This window comes from Macaca fascicularis, chromosome 3 (assembly GCF_037993035.2).
Source record: "Macaca fascicularis isolate 582-1 chromosome 3, T2T-MFA8v1.1".
Classification (NCBI taxonomy): Eukaryota; Metazoa; Chordata; class Mammalia; order Primates; family Cercopithecidae; genus Macaca; species Macaca fascicularis.
In genome coordinates, this window is record NC_088377.1 from 185,591,921 (window position 1) to 185,611,165 (window position 19,245).

General features: G+C 37.1%; 1 protein-coding gene across 11 annotated transcripts in view; it reads right to left on the reverse strand.

Annotated features, from left to right (window-relative positions):
- TCAF1 (TRPM8 channel associated factor 1) overlaps nucleotides 1-18,542 on the reverse strand; it is a 51,707-nt gene extending 33,165 nt beyond the window's left edge. For 4 of the 11 annotated variants that reach the window (XM_005551065.4, XM_065542702.2, XM_005551063.4 and 1 more), the window contains exon 1: nucleotides 18,350-18,542. The gene's annotated coding sequence lies outside the window, so the exon portion shown is untranslated. Of the gene's footprint in view, nucleotides 1-1,906; nucleotides 2,021-18,349 lie in introns of those variants that run through there. The other 7 variants (XM_065542701.1, XM_074036205.1, XM_065542699.1 and 4 more) reach the window with 2 other exon arrangements.
- Nucleotides 18,543-19,245: the final 703 nt, after the last annotated feature.

Below are 19,245 nucleotides of genomic sequence, written 5' to 3' on the forward strand. Positions count from 1 at the left end.
CTCTCTGCAACCTCCGCCTTCCGAGTTCAAGAGATTCTCCTGCCTCAGTCTCCCAAATAGCTGGGATTACAGGCGCCCGCCATCACGCCTGGCTAATTTTTGTATTTTTGTAGAGACGGGATTTCACCAAGTTGGCCAGGCTGGTCTCAAATTACTGACCTCGAATGATCCGCCCGCTTCGGCCTCCCAAAATGTTGGGATTACAGGTGTGAGCCATCACACCCGCTCCCCATTTCTTTCCTTTCTGATATCAGCTGAGAGCTGCTCCTCTCTCTTGTGTGTGTGGCCACTTCACCTTTCACAGGTGCTGGCTCCAGCATGGGAAATGCAGGGTGGTGACAGGGACCCAGACTAGGTGGACTGGATTCAAATCCCAGAGCTACACTTTACCAACGGTGTGACTTTGGGCAAGTTACCTAATTCCTCAGTGCCTCAGTGCTATTACCTACACAACGGGGATAAAAAAAATCAATACCTATACTAAGCCTTATTATAAGGCTTCAGTTAGGTGAGTTTATGCTTGTAAAGTTCTTGAATCAATGTTTGGTATACGGGCCGGGCGCGGTGGCTCATGCCTGTAATCCCAGCACTTTGGGCGGTCGAGGCGGGCGGATCATGAGGTCAGGAGATCGAGACCATCCTGGCTAACACGGTGAAACCCCGACTCTACTAAAAATACAAAAAATTAGTCGGGCGTGGTGGCGGCACCTGTAGTCCCAGCTACTCTGGAGGCTGAGGCAGGAGAATGGCGGGAACCCGGGAGGCGGAGCTTGCAGTGAGCTGAGATCGTGCCACTGCACTCCAGCCTGGGCGACAGAGAGACTCCGTCTCAAAAAAAAAAAAAAAAAAAAAAAAAAGTTTGGTATACGGTAAAACTGGATGAGTGCCTGATAAATATTCAAATCATCCTAAGATTCAATATTCCATATTTCAGGAAAATGCATACCTTTTAATCCTGACTAGGGTTTGAGTCCCAACCCAAGCCATACTCCCTTTCCCCATCTTCCTTCAACTCCTTTTCTCCAAATTGGATCATTAGGAACAAGTCAGCGGCAGGTTTTATGTAAAAGAAATGGCAGGGAGAGATATCAAGAGAACCTGAATTCAGGATCCTGCCAAGTCACGGGCCACCTGAGAGACAGTGAACACATCTTTTATCTTCTTCAGCGTTCAGATTTTTCAGCTAAATGAGATGGGCTGGTGACTGGCACCCACTAAGTCCCTTCCGGGTCTGCAATGTCAGGACTAACAGCACCACAGGTTAAAACCCTGTAATACTGAATCTCGTGCAAAAATTTTAAATTCAGAACAAAAACGCATATATTGGTTACCTAAAAATAAACATTAATTATAAAGGACGAAATATACAAGGGAAGGGATGCAAGCTAACTTACCTCGGAGGATGGGGGCATGAGATTTGGTGGGGGGGAAGAGGTTTTAATTGTTTTATTTCTTAGAAAGAAAGGGGGGTGGAGGAAGAGAGGGAGTGCTGAAGCAAAGGTGATAAAATGTCAGCATATAATAAATCTGTCATATTATCTTCTGTGCGTAGCTTTGAAATATATTTCACAATAAAACATGTTTATAAGGGGCAGACTTGCTGGTTAGGTTCCTGGAGAAGAAATGCAGTACGAAAGAAATAAGAGACGGGTAGAAAGAAGCTGAAACAGAAACAGCAATGGAGAAGCGTAGGGAACCCTCTTTGAAAGACATCTATCTCCCTGGACCCAAAACCCAACGAGTCTCAGGCCCAAAACGCGACCACTTTGGCAGCCCAGCTGCCACTCCCCAGGGAGCCTCCTCCTCCCACCCGCACCTCAGCGGACTGCATCGGGAGCCGCCCCTGAATTGGTCCGTGTGCCCAGGCCTGCTCTAGTCCCAGAAACCAGCTTTGGACGAGACTCACCCTTTCGTCCAGCAATTTCCACACCGGGCTACTTCGGAGCAGGGGAGTCTTCCACAGAGGTAGGGGAAGGCGCCGGGGCAGACGCCTTGGGGATTTGCAAATTGGTAGTGAAGTGGCTGGGAAGCGGCGTGTGGGGGGAGGTGGGCTGCAGTGCAGACTGTGGGGGTGGGAGCGTCCCCGGGAGCTGATTGGCTGCCGCGGGTGGGGGCGGAGCTTGGCCGCCGCCCCCGGAGCGCTGAGGCCCCGCTTTGTGTCAGTTTCTACCTCAAGATGCAGCCCCAGATCCGGGATGGAGGCCCAGGCGCCCGCCCCGAGGGTGCGGCAGGACCATTTGTTTCAAAGTAAATCGTTGAGACTATTAACAAGGGAGCGATAGATAAATAATGACGATCTCTATATAAAATAATATGCAACTATTTCCAGGGATGGGTTAAATCTACTTACATAAATCTACTTATATATTGCCTCTATCTATCTATATATATGTTTATATACTATTTTTAAAATAAACATTTAACATAGTAAAAAACGTTCCATTTTGTGTAAAAAAACTTCAAAACTGTTCATATGTACTTATATAAACACAGAAATTGTATGGAAGATAGACTACTTGAACCAGTTACTTCAAACAGGAAAGTGGATTACTTGTTATTTTTTTCTTGATACACCTCATTAGCGTTTCAACAGTCACACGTATTATTTTGTAATAAAAATAAATTTAATCAACTAAAACACGACATGAAATATCCTCGCACAAGCGGCTGGCAGCGGCTTCTCAACAAATAAGATTTCTCTCTGTGGAAAGGGTTCTTGAACTTTGTTCCTAATTCTGATCCATGTTATTTGAGTGGAACAGGAGACCTTACCATGGAACCAGGAACTGGCTTTATGCCTGACCAGGTCCTGCACTCGCATCTGCTTATCTAACCTGGAGAGCTCAACTGTAAAACCTGGAGTCTCTTCTTATGGCTGGTCCCCAGGGACCCAGGGAGATTTGCATGGCCCCTGTCCTGTCTCCAGATTCCTCACCCCTCACTGCCCTGGCCCCTGTTTGCTGGGTACCTAAGGAAGGGTTGTCCTGGGACCAAACTGTTCTCAGGAAGAGACCATCACAAAGCCTTCTCCCCTACTACAAAAGTGTAGTGTCCAGAGTGGACCTTCCAGGGGAAGGTGGCTTTAGAGGTGAAGAGGATGGGGTACGACATCCCGTATAAATTAACGGTTTCATTTCAACTGCACCAACTAGAGAAGCATAGGTTAAGAACTGGATTTTATTCTTTCTATTCCCCCACTTCACCTAGATCACAAACAGGTGCTCTGTAATGTCCACTGGATGGATGGATGAAATGGAGTAAGAAAATCCTTAGAATCATTCCTCAACAAAACAAACAGCAGCCTAACGCACAAAATGGATCAAACTACAAACTTCTTGTGCTGTAAGTTTTCTCCTTCCTTCATGCTCTTTTGTTTTAATGCTTCCTCAAATTTTACTTTTTTTTTTTTTTTTTTTGAGACAGGGTCTTGTGCTGGAGTGCAATGGAGCGAGGCTCACAGCAACCTCCACCTCTCGGGTCAATCGATCCGCCCACCTCAGCCTCCCCAGTAGTTGGGACTACAGATACCTGTGCCATCATGCCCAGGGAGTTTTTTGTTTTTTGTTTTTTTTTTTTATAGAGATGGGGTCTCACTTTGTTGCCCAGGCTGGTCTTGAAGTCCTGGGCTCAAGTGATCCTCCTGCTTCCCCTCCCAAAGTACTGGGATTACAGGTATAAGCAAGCCACCCTGTCTGGCTGCTTCCTCAAATTGAGCTGGTTCCATCTCCTCTTTCTCAGTCTCAGACACCACATTACAAGCTCAATTTTAAATCCTGGATCCTTTCTTATTTCTACTTCCCCTTGAGTTTTTTCTCCTTTCTAATGTTCTGCTTGGAGTAGCTCTGAGTAATGAAGACTGCCATGAAATCCTGAAAGTATTCAAATAACTTTTGAGATACTAAGTTTGGTAAATATTCCACAACATGTGAATAAATGAACAACTAAAAATCCATATTAAAAATATTATGCAATTCTTTAAAATGAGCTCAATTCATACCTTGAGAAATTGTCTGAATGTATATTTTCAGCAATAAAAGTATGACCCTACTTTTTGCAGGGGAAAAAACTGTAATTGCGTGTTTATGTTTACCGAAGCACAGAAAACATAAGGACAAATTTCGCTGCTTCAGAAAGTGGGGGAGGGTTGAGCAGTAATTTTTTTCTTTAGACACTTCGTATTTTGAAAATGTTACAAGTATCATTTTGAAACGCAAAATAAGACTATTCAGTAATACCACTCTTAGGTGTGCACCCAATATACACATTTTTACTGAAGGACAATGGAATCCTCAAAGCATCACCATCCAATATAGTCTAAAACTGGAAACTACTCAAATCCTACCCTCCCTGCTTTCTCAGCTCTAATCCACCCTGCTCTCTATCAGCTGGGTACCATCAACAGTAGAATGTTTAAATAAATTGTGGCATATTCACAATGAAATATGGTACAGCAATGAGAATGAATGATTTGCATTTTTCACAATATAGCTGAATCTCACCAACATATTGTAGTGAACTAAGCCAGAAACAAGAGAGTACATACTATATTGTTATATTTACATAAATATAAAAACAGGTGAAACTAATATTTGATACTAAGACTCAGAATAATATTTACTCTTGGGCCAGGTAGTGACTAGAGAGGAACACAAAGGAGACTTCTGGGTCACTGGTAATGTTCTCTTAATCAATTTAGGTGCTGGCCCAAGGTCGTGTTCAGTTTGTAAAAATGTATCAAGCTGTACATTTATGATATACTGATATATAACCACACATGCAAATATCTAACTTTAATAAGGTATTAAAAATAATGTTTTAGTTCTAGAAATGTAGATAAATGTCCCAAAACATACTACTGATGCAAACAACATATATACACAAAATATTATAAATTCATCACTGAGATGATATTGAAGAGTACACAAAGCCAGAAACAAACTAAAAGCAGGAAACACTGAAGGAAGCAAGCATGAAAGCTGGCTGTCACCACAATGCTTCCACAAAACCCTGGAGAATGTATGGGGAGTGACTCTATGGAGTTTCCAGCCTAGGACATTAGGACCAAGCTCACATAAAGAATTTAATTTAAAGTGACATCCCGGCACAAAGCTCAGACACCAAAGGGGTATTCCAACAGGGTAAAGGTAAATAGTAAGTAAATTCGTATCACACAAGAAATCGATGCAATTTGCTTGTCCTGACCCTGATGAAAGATGAAGGGGAAAAAGATCAATGAGAATGAATAACCACAAACCAGTTTTCCATGTAGGTTTGCAATATTAATTCATGCTACGTCTGTGGATTGAAAAACCCTAAGCAAATAATTTGAGGTGGTCCCGATTTGCTAATGTATTCAATTGGAAGATGCACATGCATATCTTTTCTAGAGAAATTTAACTTTAATATGTCTAGAAATAATTTCTAGGACAAAAATTCACATGAAAGGAGAAGCTCACATTAATAATTTTTAAAATCACATAACACTCAGGAAATAAAGCACAATGAAAGAGAGCCATTACAAACAAGAGATCAGAAACGCATGAATTACTAGTCACAGAATATAGAATAGCTATGTTTTGTACATTTGAAAAATAAAATAGAAACTAGAAACTTGAACAGAAAATAATTGTATTTATAAAAAGAATCAAATAAAACTAGAAATAAAAAATAATTGAAATAAAATAATTCAAAAAAATTATTGAAGAGACTAAATAGAAGATTAAAGTTGAAGAAAGAATTACCGAGCTGGATCTGGAGTAGAGGAAATTATCCATAATTTAGTCTAAAATCGAAAAAATGATGGAAAATATGAAAAAGGATAGATGACATAGAACGTATAGTGAGAAGACCTAAGACACATCTGATCTGAGGTTCAAAGAGATGGAACAGAAAGATTGTGGGAGAGCTATTATTGAAATAAAAGATTGAATTTTCCAGAGATCTTGAAAGACACCAATCCTCAGATCCAGGGAGTCTAACAAATCCTAAAATGATAAAAAGAAATACTCATCTAAATATTTGTAGTGAATCAAAGAAGAGAAGACACCAAAGACATCTCAATTGGTTCAGCTTACACAATTCTGACTGAAAAATGAAAGTTGAGCAAATTCTCCACTTGAGGGGATGCATCAAGACCAGCTGCAGAAAAGAGAAGAACTTTCAATGGAGATTTTAAACAAGTAAGATCAAGATTCTGAAGCATATCCTCAAAGAACTGTAACAGGAGAGGAAACATGGCTTTACCAGTGTGATCCTGAAGACAAAGCAGAATCAAAGCAATGGCTACCAAGAGGCAGAAGTGGTCCAGTCAAAGCAAAAGCAGATTGGTCAAAAGCAAAGGCCATGGCGACAGTTTTTTGAGATGCTCGAGGTGTTTTGCTTGTTGACTTTCTGGAAGACCAAAGAATGATAACATCTGCTTATTACTGTAGTGCTCTGAGAAAGTCAGCCATAGCTTTAGCAGGAAAACACCCATGAAAGCTTCACCAGACAGTCCTCCTCCACCATGGCAATGACTTTGCCCATTCCTCTCATCAAGTAAGGGCAATTTTGAAAGAGTTTCAATGGGGAATCACTAGGCATCCACCTTAGAATCCTGATTTGGCTCCTTCTGACTTTTGTTTCCTTATCTTAAAAAATCTGTGAAGGGCACCCATTTTTCTTTAGTTAATAATGTAAAAAGACTGTATCTACATGGCTAAATTCCCAGACCTTCAGTTTCTTAGTGAGGGATGAAATTGCTTTTATCACTGCTTATAAAAGTGTCTTGAACTTGAAAGGGCTTATGTTGAGGCAACATTTTTTTTTAATTGTTTAATTCCATTTTTTCCACAAACTTCTTGAAATTCCCTCATATCTTTGGAACAATCCTCCCATTGGAAACAATAATAAAATCTTAACAAAATATAGGAAACAACTGAAGACTCGGAAAAGTAAACAACATAAACAGGACAAGAGGACTATAATCCTTGATGAACACAAAACAGGACATGAGTTGTATATTTGCTATGGCTTTTTACTTTGGGACATTTTCCATTTTACAGTGCAGGGTTACTGAGGCTGAAACAATAATAAAATCTTGACAAAATATAGGAAACAACTGAAGACTCGGAAAAGTAAACAACATAAACAGGACAAGAGGACTATAATCCTTGATGAACACAAAACAGGACATGAGTTGTATATTTGCTATGGCTTTTTACTTTGGGACATTTTCCATTTTACAGTGCAGGGTTACTGAGGCTGAACAGGAAGTGTCAGTCTTACTGGTTCAAGACTATCAAACCAGTTGGAGCTCAAAGGGCAAAGTTTCAGACATGAAGAAACCAGAGAAGTTAATATAAAATTTTATATATGAATTCCCCTAATGTCACTGGCTTATTCCTAAGCTATACATGCAAGAGGAGAGACCTCAGGGCTACTTGTAGGAAATAGTGGCCAAAAAGCTAAACATTTGAGCAGTCATTTCAGTGGTTATATTGTTCTGAGAAAAGCAATGGAGTTTATGCCCCAACAAAAAGAAAGGTTCTTATAAACACTCCATGATTTCAGTTGACACATAAGAAAATCCCTGACATATGAAGAAGAAGCATATCTTATGGTTTAAGGACTATGTTCTTGGAGAAAGATCAAACCTTAAATGGGCTAGTCCTAACAAAGCCTAAAACTAATCTTTGATAGCATCAAAGTAATCTGCTGGTACTTTATCTGCCCACTTCCCCAAAAAATCCCCTTGAAAGAAAATAACATCAACCAAAACCTTAATATTTTTTCATCCACAATATTCTGCATTCAATCAAAAATTAAGAAAGAGGTTAAAAAACAGAATAAATTGCCAATAACTCAAGAGAACAGAAAACAGACATGGGCATAAGTGGTTCAAAGCAACTGGGATAAATATGTTAAGAAATTCTATAGAAACAAGGCTGTGGAATTTCAGCACAGAAATAAAACTCATAAAAAAGTAAAATAAAAAATTAAAAAAGAAAAATAATAATTAAAATTGGTACTTGATAGATTGCTTTAATAGCATATTAAACACAAAAGACCAGAGAATTCATGAAGTATAGCAAAGGTAAGTAGAAAGTATTCATACATAAGAGGAAAGAAAACATGATATACAAAGAGATCAAAAGATACAGAAAGAGTGTAACAGGATTACAAGACAGGGTGAAAAGTTGTGACATATGAGTAATCAGAGTCCCAGAAGGAAAGGAGAGAGATAATAAAACAAGCGAAATGTTATTAATTAATGATTTGAAAAATATCAAACCACAAGCTGAAGAAACTTTACGTTTCCCAAGCAGAATAAACAGAAAGAAAACTACATTCAGACACATCACATTCAAACTGCTGAAAACCAAATTCATAGAGAAAATCTGAAAAGCTGCCAGAGATAAAGGATACTTCTCATTTAAATGAACAAAAAATACAGCTAAGTTTTCAAAACAACGATGAAAATGAGAACACAACAGAATTCCTAAAAGCAGAAAAAGAAAAATCTGCCAACCTAAAATTCTATACATAAGAAAAATATTCCCCCAAAATAAAGGCAATGTAAAGATAATTTTAGATATACCAAAGCTGAAAGAATGTATTCCCAGCAGAATATAACAACTAAAACTATTTTTTCATGATTAAGGACAATTATTCCTCATAGAAGCACAGTGCTTTAGGAATTAATAGAGAACACTGAAAAGAGTAAATACACAGGCAAATATAAATGAATACTGACTGTTTAAATAAACAAATATAATTCCTTATGGAATATAGAAGCATATAAAAAAAACAGAAATCAGTACAGCTGCAAGATGGAGATAAACTTTTAAAATTTTACATTGAGAGTACACAGAAGTAATAATTTAAAGTAGGTCATAACAAATCAGTAAGGTGAACTGTAATATCTCAAGTAACCAATAAAATAATAAAAAAATTTATAATTCAAAATATAGAAGAAAAATTAATAGAAAGTGTTGAATTCAAAAGAAATCAAGAAAAGAGAAAATAAGAAAGAAGAGATTGGACAAAGAGAAAACTGTGCAAATTGGTAGACTTGAACCCAATTTTTTTTTTTTTTTTTTTTGAGACAGCGTGTCGCTCTGTTGCCAGGCTAGAGTGCAGTGGTACGATCTTTGCTCACTGCAACCTTGCTTAAACCCAATTTTTATAGATTGCATGTTTGTGTCCCTCCAAAATTTGTATGTTGAAATTCTAACCCCCAGTGGAATGGTATTAGGAAGTGGGCCTTTGGGAGGTAATTAGATGTAGGTAATTAGTGTGAAACACTCATGATGGGATTAGTATCTTTCTAAGAAGAGAAAAGTGACTAGAGCTCCCTCTCTTGGCCATGTGAAAATACAGTGAGAAAGGTAGCTGTCTATAAGCTAGGAGGCCAGCCCTCACCAGACATTAAATTTGCTGGTTTATCTTTAAATGTTTTTTGTTTAACTACCAGTCTATCACATTTGTGTCACAGCAGCCCGAAACGACTAAGATACCAACTATGTAAATAATTATACTAAATATAAATGGATTAAAAAATCCAATTAGAAAAAGAGTTCATTTAGAAGAGAAATATTGAAAGTAAAAGGATGGAAAAAGGTATACCATGCAAACGTTAACCAAAAGAAAGCTAGTATGGCTAGATGTACAATGGGCAAAGTAAACATTACTGTCAACAAGTGTTACTATAGATATAAAACACATTTCATAATGATAAAAGGATCAATTCAGTACAGCAATACAAAAATTTTAAATTTGTATCCCTAATAATACAACTTCAAAATTTATAAAGCAAAGTTGACAATAATAAAAGAAGTAACAGACAAGTCCACAAGCATAGTTGAAGATTTAAGTACATCTTTCTCAGTAATCTGATAAAACATGTGCATAAAAAATCAGTAAGGATATACAGGATTTGAATGACATAATTAACAAATTTGACCCTGTTGACACATATGGTACATATACACCCACCAACAACAGAATATACTTGATTTTTAGTGTATGTCAAACATTTTCTCAAATAAAACATATATTGGCATGAAGCAAGTCTCAAGAAACTCAAAAAGGTGTAGAATATATTCTCTGATCTTAATGGAATTAAACCAGAAATAAATAACCCTAAGTTAATTAGAAAATTCCCATGTTTGGAAATTAAGGAGTACACTTCTGAACACTCCTAAGGTCAGATAAGAAATCACAAGAGAAATTAGAAAATATTTTAATTAAATAATAATTAAAATACAATTTATCAAAATTTGTGGGAGGCAGCAAGAGCAATTACTTAATAAAGGAAAACTATATAGCTCTAAATGCCTACATTAGTAAAAGGGAAAGACTGAAAGTAAACTATTTCAAATATTAGAAAAAGAACAACAAATTTGAAGTAAATCAAAGAATATAATAAACATAAAAGCAAGAATCAAATTCAAAAATATTTAGAAATTCAGTAAAACCAAAAGTTGGTTTTAATGAACCAAACTAAGAATGATCAATAAAGAGACACAGAGAGTGAATCCATTATAATTATCAGGGGATGTTATTACAATCCCAAAAGACATTAAAAATATAACAAAGTGCTATTATGAGTAACCATATGCCAATAAATTTAACAAATTCAGATGAATTTTCAAATTCCTTAAACAACATAATTTATCCAAAATAGCAAGAAGAAACAAAGTATAAATAATCCTATACATCAAAAAAATGTAGTCCAAAATCAAAACATTCCGCAAAAGAGTTTGGGCCCAGAAGGATTTTTATGGCGAATTTTCCTAAACACTTGAGAAAAATATAATACTAATATTATAAAACTTCTTCCAGAGAATAGTAAACAAAGAAATCCTTCCCAACTCATTTTTATTACACCCAGCATAACTTTGATAGCAAAATCACATATGTACATTACAAGAACAAAAAGCTAGAGACGAATATTACTCAATGAACATAGATTCAAAAAGTCTAATGGTGTGAAAGGCCTTTCAATAAGTAATTCTTGATCGATTGGATGTCTGTATAAAAACCAATGAACTCTAACCCATCCCTCATATCATATACAAAAAATAATCTAAATTATAAAACAAAATGTGAATGACAGAACTATTAAGCATAGGGAATCTTTTTGTGATCTAGAGGTAGGCAAAATTCTCTTCAATACAACTCAAGTCCTAAGCATAAATGTTTGGGTTTACTAACAAAAAAATTAGATATTATAAAAATTAAATAAAGAGGTTATTTTCATTAAAAGACATAATTGCCAATGTGAAAAGGCAAGTCAAAGATTGGAAGAGGATATCTGCAAATCGCTGATACAAGAAAAAACGTATATGCCTATCCAGAATATAATTTAACACACTCACGAAATTGATTTAAAAAAGAAACTATCCCTTTACCCCCAAATGGACAAAATACATCTACAGGTGCATCACAAAATATGGCATTCAAATGGCCAGTAAGCATACAAAAAGATGCTTAATTAGTCATCAAAACAATGCAAATTAAAACCATAGTAAGATACCTATATCCATTCCAGGTGGCTAAAATTAATTATAGTGACAATATCAAATGGTGATAAGGATCTGGAGCTGATGGGACTTATATATATTTCTGATGGGAGTGTAAACTGATACAGCTATGTGGCTAAACTGTTTGACATTACTTAGGCTGATTAGATGTATGTTCATGAAAAGTAAGTTTTTATGTCTACCAAAGATATGTTCAAATGAGATTTATTTGTAATAGTCAAAAACTGGAAAAAATAAAAGTCCATCAACAGTAGAATGGATAAATAACCATACATTACTATAGAAAAAAGTACTGCTATATGCCACTATATGGAAGAATCTTCATCGAACTAATGCTGCATAAAACAAACACAAAAGGATACCTATTTATGACTCAATTTATGTGAAGATCAAGATTGGACCAATATCATGACAGAGTTCTGAATAGTGGTTATTTCTGAGAGTGAAAATTACCTGGAGTAGGGAAAATCAAAGTCTTCCGAAGTGCTGTAAATATTCTATATCTTGATCTGACCATATACATATTTAAAATTTATTGAGCTGTACACTTAGTATTTGTCAACCTTACTCTACGTTATACCTCGGGCTTTTTTGTAAAAAGAAAAATCTGTAAACACACATTGGTAAACACATATTTAATACACTGATGGTATTAAATAACAATCAACATTTGATACTTGCAGGGTAAGAGACAAAGTACTAAGGATCAATTTAACTTAAGTATGCTAAATTAAATCTGTTATAAAACTAGTTAAACATCTTAAAAAATAGGAATTATATGGGTTAAATATATTATAAAATTAAAACATCAGAACTAAAACATGTAACGTCCAAATAATAGAAAGGAAAAAATGGGCAAACAAAGAAAGTTAGAAGAAAAGGTGGGGAGAGGAAGAAAAAAGAAACATAAAAGGCAGGAAAAATAAAAAGCAAATAATAAGATGGTAGAAATAAATCTAAATGTATTACTAGTCACAATAAATATACATGAATTATTCAATGACAAGTTATAAATTGTCAAACAATATTTTTAAAATCCAAACTTAAAAAAAATGCAAGTAAGTTTACTACATATATACTTGAAACATAGATTCAGAAGATTTAGAGCCAAATGATAAAAGAGAGATAAATGAGGCAAAAACCAAAGAAACCTTGATTTGATCTTTGAAAAAAAAATAGGATTTTAAAACAAAAATCATTAACAGGTATCATAATGCAAGGTCCCTATATTATAAAATGTTCAATTTACAACAACTCACTGATAACATAGCCTCAAAATATATGAAGCAAAAATATATAGATTAATGAGAAATTGTCAAATCCACCATCATAGTGAGAATATTTAACATACCTATTTCTGTAATTGACGATTCATGCAAATAAAAAATTAAAGATATGTAAGATTGGGCTGTATAATTAAAAGTTGTTTTAAAGATATACACAGAACATCATGTAATTACAGGCGACACATTCTTTTTACGCACACAAAGAAAACTTACTGGGTTTTAAAGCTAGCTTCAATGAATTTAAAAGAATTGGTACCATGCAATCTCTGACCACGATATAAATTAGGCAACTACAGCCACAAGATAACAAAAGAAACTTCAAATGGCCAAACGGAATTTAAAAGGTACTTATCTAAAAAATTCATGTCTGAAAGAAGAGACTATAAGGAAAATTATAATTAAAGCTACATGATCAAAAATAATCATATCAAAACTTGTAAGATGTAGCTAAAAAGTAGTGATAGAAATTTATAGCTTTAAAAACTTACATATGAAGAAAAGCTCAACATTAATGAGCTAAGCATATAAAAGCTTAGAATATAAATCATAGAAAAAATTCCAAGAAAGAAGGAAGAAGTAATAAAATAAGTAAAAATATGAAAAAGACATAAAGCTTTTATGTTGCTGTTTGAACAACTAATAAAGTAGACCAAGTTCTGGAAAAAATAAAACAAAAAGAGAAAGAAAATATACACATACTAATAATAAAAAAGTGGCCATATCAATAGATAATGGAAAGATTTATAAACAGAATAAGAGGATATTATAAACAATTTTATTGATCTTGAATATATATATTCATGTATATACATTTGACCCTTGAACAATGCAGGTTTGAACTGCTTTGGTCCACTTATATCTGGATTTTCTTGTATCTCTGCCACCCCAGAGACAGCAACACCAATCCCTCCCCTTCCTCCTCATCCTCAGCCCACTCAATGTGAAGATGACAAGGAAGACCTTCATGATGATTCACTTTTACTTAATGAACGAGAAATATGTTTCTCTTCCTTATGATTTTCTTAATAACATTCTCTTTTCTCTGGTTAAGAATATAACATATAAAATATGTGTTAATCAACTGCTTACATTAACAGTAAGACTTCCACTCACCAGTAGGCTATTAGTATTGAGTTTTAGAGGACTCAAAAGTTATATACAAATTTTCAATTCTGACAGGGGTCAGTATCCCAACTACTGCATTCTTCAATGGTCAAATGTATTTTTATATATTGAATAAACATAAACATATATGTATACTAATACACTCATGTATATGTGAAATTGTTACATATCTTGGAAAATACAATTTATCACTACTGACTCCATAGGGAAACCTAAGTAGTTCTACAATCATTAAAATCTTCTGACAACAAACACTCCAAACGCAGATGATTTTACAGGTGATTCAAGGAAATATTCAAGGACCAGATAATCCCAATCTTGCACAAATTCTTCCAAAGAATAGCATAAGGGAGAATACTATTCATATTATTTTATGATAATACCAACATCAGAAAAGGATAGTACAGAAAAGTATAATTACATGCCAATCTTAAATCACACATATAAATATAAATATCTAATGTTTACCTTTGTATCTATATCCACATACAGAAGTTACTACATATTTACCAGGAAAGGTTTATTCCAAGAATACAAAATTGGTTTAATATCAGAAATTAAATACTATACTATGTTCTTAATATAGTTAAAGGAAAAAAGTATATATATTCTCAACAGCTACAGGAAAACCATTTGAAAAAACATCCATTTATAATAAAAGTGCTTACCAAAAGAAGAACAGAACTTTCTTATCATGGGGAAGATGGTTACAAAGTAACTATAGCAAATGCCATTTTTAAGTTGATATAGTGAAATATTTCTCTTTATTATCTTAAGGACAAAACAAGATGCCCTTTACTACTTTCATTCAACAGTGTACTGGAGCTCCTAGTCATTGTCATAAGACAGAAAAAAGAAATTAAAGGTATAAGAATTGGAAAGGAATAAACAAAATTATCCTTATTTTCAGATGACTGCCTATGTTGCAAATCTGAAAGAAGCTACAGGTAAATTTAGAATTATTAATTTTCAAGTTTGATTGATATATAATATATAAAAGGCAACTGAATTTCTGTATGCCAGCAACAATAAGCTACAAAATATAACTTTCACAAAAGGAAATACTTACAATAGCAGTAAAAATATAACGTGCCTAGAAATTTAACAAAAACTGAGCCAAAAGAAAACAATAAAAAATAGTACAAAACATTGAAGATGACATAGTGTCATAAACCATGATCATTGAGGAAGAGAGCCAATGTCTTAGAAGTAATTTCTTCCCAAAATGATTTATAGCGCAATGGTTTGAATGTGTCCCTCAAAAAGCAGGTGTTGGAAACTTAATCCCCAATGTAACCGTGTTGAGAGGTGGGCTTAATGAGAGGCCATCAGGCCATGACGGCAGAGTGTATGAATTAATGCCGTCACTACGGGAGTGAGTTCATTATAAAAGGCGGCGTTCACCCTCCTTTTACTTTCTTTGGCCCTTTTTCTGCCTTTATGCCATGATGACACAGTAAGAAGGCTCCTGCCAGATGCCAGCCAGTCAATCTTGGACCTCCCAGCCTCCAGAACTGTGAGCTGATAAATTTCAGTTTCTTATACATTACTCAGTCTCAGGTATTTTGCTACAGTAGCGCAAAACAGACTAAGACACAGAGTTGATCCAATATCAATCAGAATTCCAGCAGGTTTATTTGCTTGTTTGTTTCTTGTTTTGGAGAACTTGATAAGTTTATTTAAATATTTATATGGAAGGTCAAAGGTCCAAGTAAAACTAAAACACTCTTAACGAAGAAAAAACAGGTGATAGGACTTTTCCTACCAAATTTCAAGGCTTTTAATAAAACTATAGTGGTTAAAAATTATTAGTATTGAGGCAGAGTTAGACAAATAGAAAATAAGAATGGGCTTAAAACAAATTCATGCTTATATGGAAATCCTGATTCATGCAAATCACTGGTGCTGGGGCAATTGATTATCCATATGGAATAAACAACATAAAAATCAGTTTCCATGTGAATTAAGTCTAACAGCCAAAGGCAAAACCATAACACTTTTAGAAAACGATACACTAAAATTCATCTATGATCTTGAGAAAATAATTATCAAACAAGACAAGCTATAAAAGAAAGTACTACTAACTTGAAATTAAATTCAAAACTTAGATTCATTGATAGAGACAGAGAAAGAAACTGACATAAAGACAGAGAAAAAACAAACCTCAAAAGCAATTCGGAAAGATGTCTGTGGCATATATAGCTAACAATTATTGTTTAGTACCTAGATTATATAAAGAAAGCATTCCAATGAGTCAAAAAAGGTAAACAATCCAATATAAAAATGAATACGAGACAGGAATCAAAATTTCACAGAGCACAAAAACTGATCAACATATAAAAAGACAGCCAATCTCATTAGTTATGGGAAAATGCTAATTAAAATCACAGTGAAATGTTATTTCATACCTGCCAGACTGACAAAAAATGAAATTTTACAAGACCAAGCTATGGCAAGTATGTAGAGCAACAAACGTTCATCCACTGCTGGAGGGAGTGCAAACTGGTTTAACACTTTGGAAACAGTTTAGAAATGACCTAATAAAATTGAATATACATAAATCTTATAATTCAGCAATTCTACTCCCAGCTGTATACTCTAGGGAAGCTCCCACGCAAGTGTACTTGAATATTAGAGGACGTGGGCAGGCTTTAAAGTGGCCCCAATAATCCCTGCCTCCACGTGTTCATGTCCTTGTATCACCCCCTTCCCTTCAGTGTGAGATGGACCTAGGGACTCACTTCTAATGGATAAAAAATGGCAAAAATAATGGAATGTCGCTTCTAAGGTTACAAAAAGAATCTGACTTCTGTCTTCTCTTTTTCTCTGTGGGAGCCTTCACTCTGGGGGGAGTAAGCTGCCATGTTGCAACCATTCTTTACACAGAGGCCCATGTGGCAAAGAACTGATGTATCCAGCCAGGGTCATTGAGGCCAATCGGCCTGCCAGCAATCACGTGAGTAAGCCTGGGCGAGGTCCTCGACCCTACACCTAGTCTTGAAATGACTGAGGCCCAGTCAATACCTTGATTGTTGATACAGCCTGTGAGAGACCCTGAGTCAGACAGAGACTCCCAGCTAAGCCCCTCCTGGATTCCTAATCACAGAAACTGTAAGATAGGAGGTAACATGATTTATTTTGCTTGTTCGCTTTGGTTTGAAGCTGCTAGGTGTTGCGGTAATTTGTTACATAGCTTATAGATAATTCATACACCTCCAAAACTAGAAACAATCCAATGTCCATCAGCAGTAGAATGGATAAATTATGTACATTTACACCATAAACGACGAAAATGGAAGGAAGCATGAAAGATGAATCTATAAAACTTAGGAATACGTACAGGATAATGTCATTGATATAAAAGTACAAAATTGAGAAAGCAAACACATATGTTTTAGGAATACACACACAAATATGGTAAAACTAAAAAGAAAAGCAAGGGAATCATTAAGACAAAAATCACGAAAGATGTCACATCTCAGAGAAGGGAGGAGAATGGGCATCAGTTTGGACTCATGGGCTTCTAAGGTACTGTGGCACCCTATTTCTTGACCCAAGGAGATGGTCAGGCATTCGTTTCATTATTTTTTAGACCATTCTGAGATGTTTCATGTACTTTTTATTAAACATTTTAAAAACCAAGTATTGAAACCAATTCATCAACAAATCACTAGTTTGGAGGATGAAAGTGATGGACCGATGGTTGGCTGGTCAGCTAGACAGACACATTATGTCCTTTATGTCTAGTTCGAGCTGTACTTCTTCTAAATTTCCATGATTATCCAATTCGCAAAGATCTTTTTCTCCTGTACTCAAGGCCTTCTTCCGTTGCAGGTTGGGCCAAACCAGCGGCCAGCTGTCGGCTGTTTACCAGCGAACTGTATCATCCAGCACTTGCTGCTTCAGGCCAAATGCATTCCAGACTAACATTCAGCCTGAATCCCCGCGCGGCTCTCACCGCAACCCCTCCCCAGGTCCCTTCCCCCACCACAAACCCACAGCCAGCCCGTGGGCGCCTAGAGCACTGGGGTGGATAAGAACTTCCACCTGGGCTTAACAGAGACAAGCTAGCCTAGAAGAATGCAAGCCCCCAGCAGGCGAGATCAAATCGCCTCGAGGGTGCCTGCTAGCTCAGATCTAGATCTTAATGGCTTCTTGGGAGCAAAAAACAAATCCTACGAAAATAGGGAGGGTCATCGCCTCCCGCCCAGCAGAGGGCATAACAATGCGGCGAGATGAAATAGGGACCGAGCTGCAGAGAAAAATCATCAACGGGGTAGAGACTAAGGAAGGGATCCTCGGTGGAACGGCTCTATCACCTGGGGGAGCGCGGAGAGGCCGCAGTCTACGCCCGGCCCTCCCCAGACGCTCAGCATCGCACCCCGCTCACCGCTCCCCGCCCCGGACACTAACCCGGAGCCCAGGCCTTGGTCACCGCGGGCCTCTCCGGGTCCAGAGTCTACGCTGAACCCCACTCACTGTTTGCCCCGCTGTTCCCTGCAGCGCGGGTTCGGGGCAGTAGGAACCTGCTAGGAGCGGCAGGCAGTTGTTCCCAGGAGGAAGCAGCTTCTCTGCCCAGGAGGCACAGGGCGGCGGGCTGGAGACTGCAGGATGTGGAAAACCGTAGGCGGAGACTGCGGGGGCGGGGGGTGGCGAGGAGGTGCCGTCCCGGGAGCTGATTGGTCGATGCGCACGGGGGCGGGGCTTGGGCGTTGCCGCCCCACCCCTAGACATCAGAGGCCCTGCCCCCAGATGTGGCTCCGAATCCCGGATGCAGGCCTAGGCGCCCGCCCAGGAATATAGGGAGTAAATTGTTGAAAACAAAACAAAAGTGAGACTATTTCTGAACAAGTGAGGGCCTTGATAAATAGCGAGAGATGTTTATATAAAATAATACACGACTGTTTTTAAGGACGAGTAAAATCTATCGGTTCTAGATATATTTTTTAATTAAAAAAGCAAGTTGTATTAAAATTGAGAGTAGGATCTCTTTCTTTCTTTCTTTCTTTCTTTCTTAATTTCCTTTTTTTTTTTTTTCTTCCGGGGCTGGGTCTGGTTCTGCCACCCAGGCTGGAGTGCAGTGGTGCAGTCATAGCTCACTGCAGCCTCAACCTCCCAGGCTCAAGCGATCCTTCCACCTCCTCAGTGGCTGGGACCACAAGTGCTCCGCCACCGCGCCCAGCTAAGTTTTTGATTTTTTGTTAGAGAGGGGGTTTCACTTTGCTGCCCAGGCTGGTCTCGAACACCAGGGCTCAAGTGATCCTCCTGCCTCGGCATCCCAAAGTGCTGGGATAGCAGGCCTGAGCCAC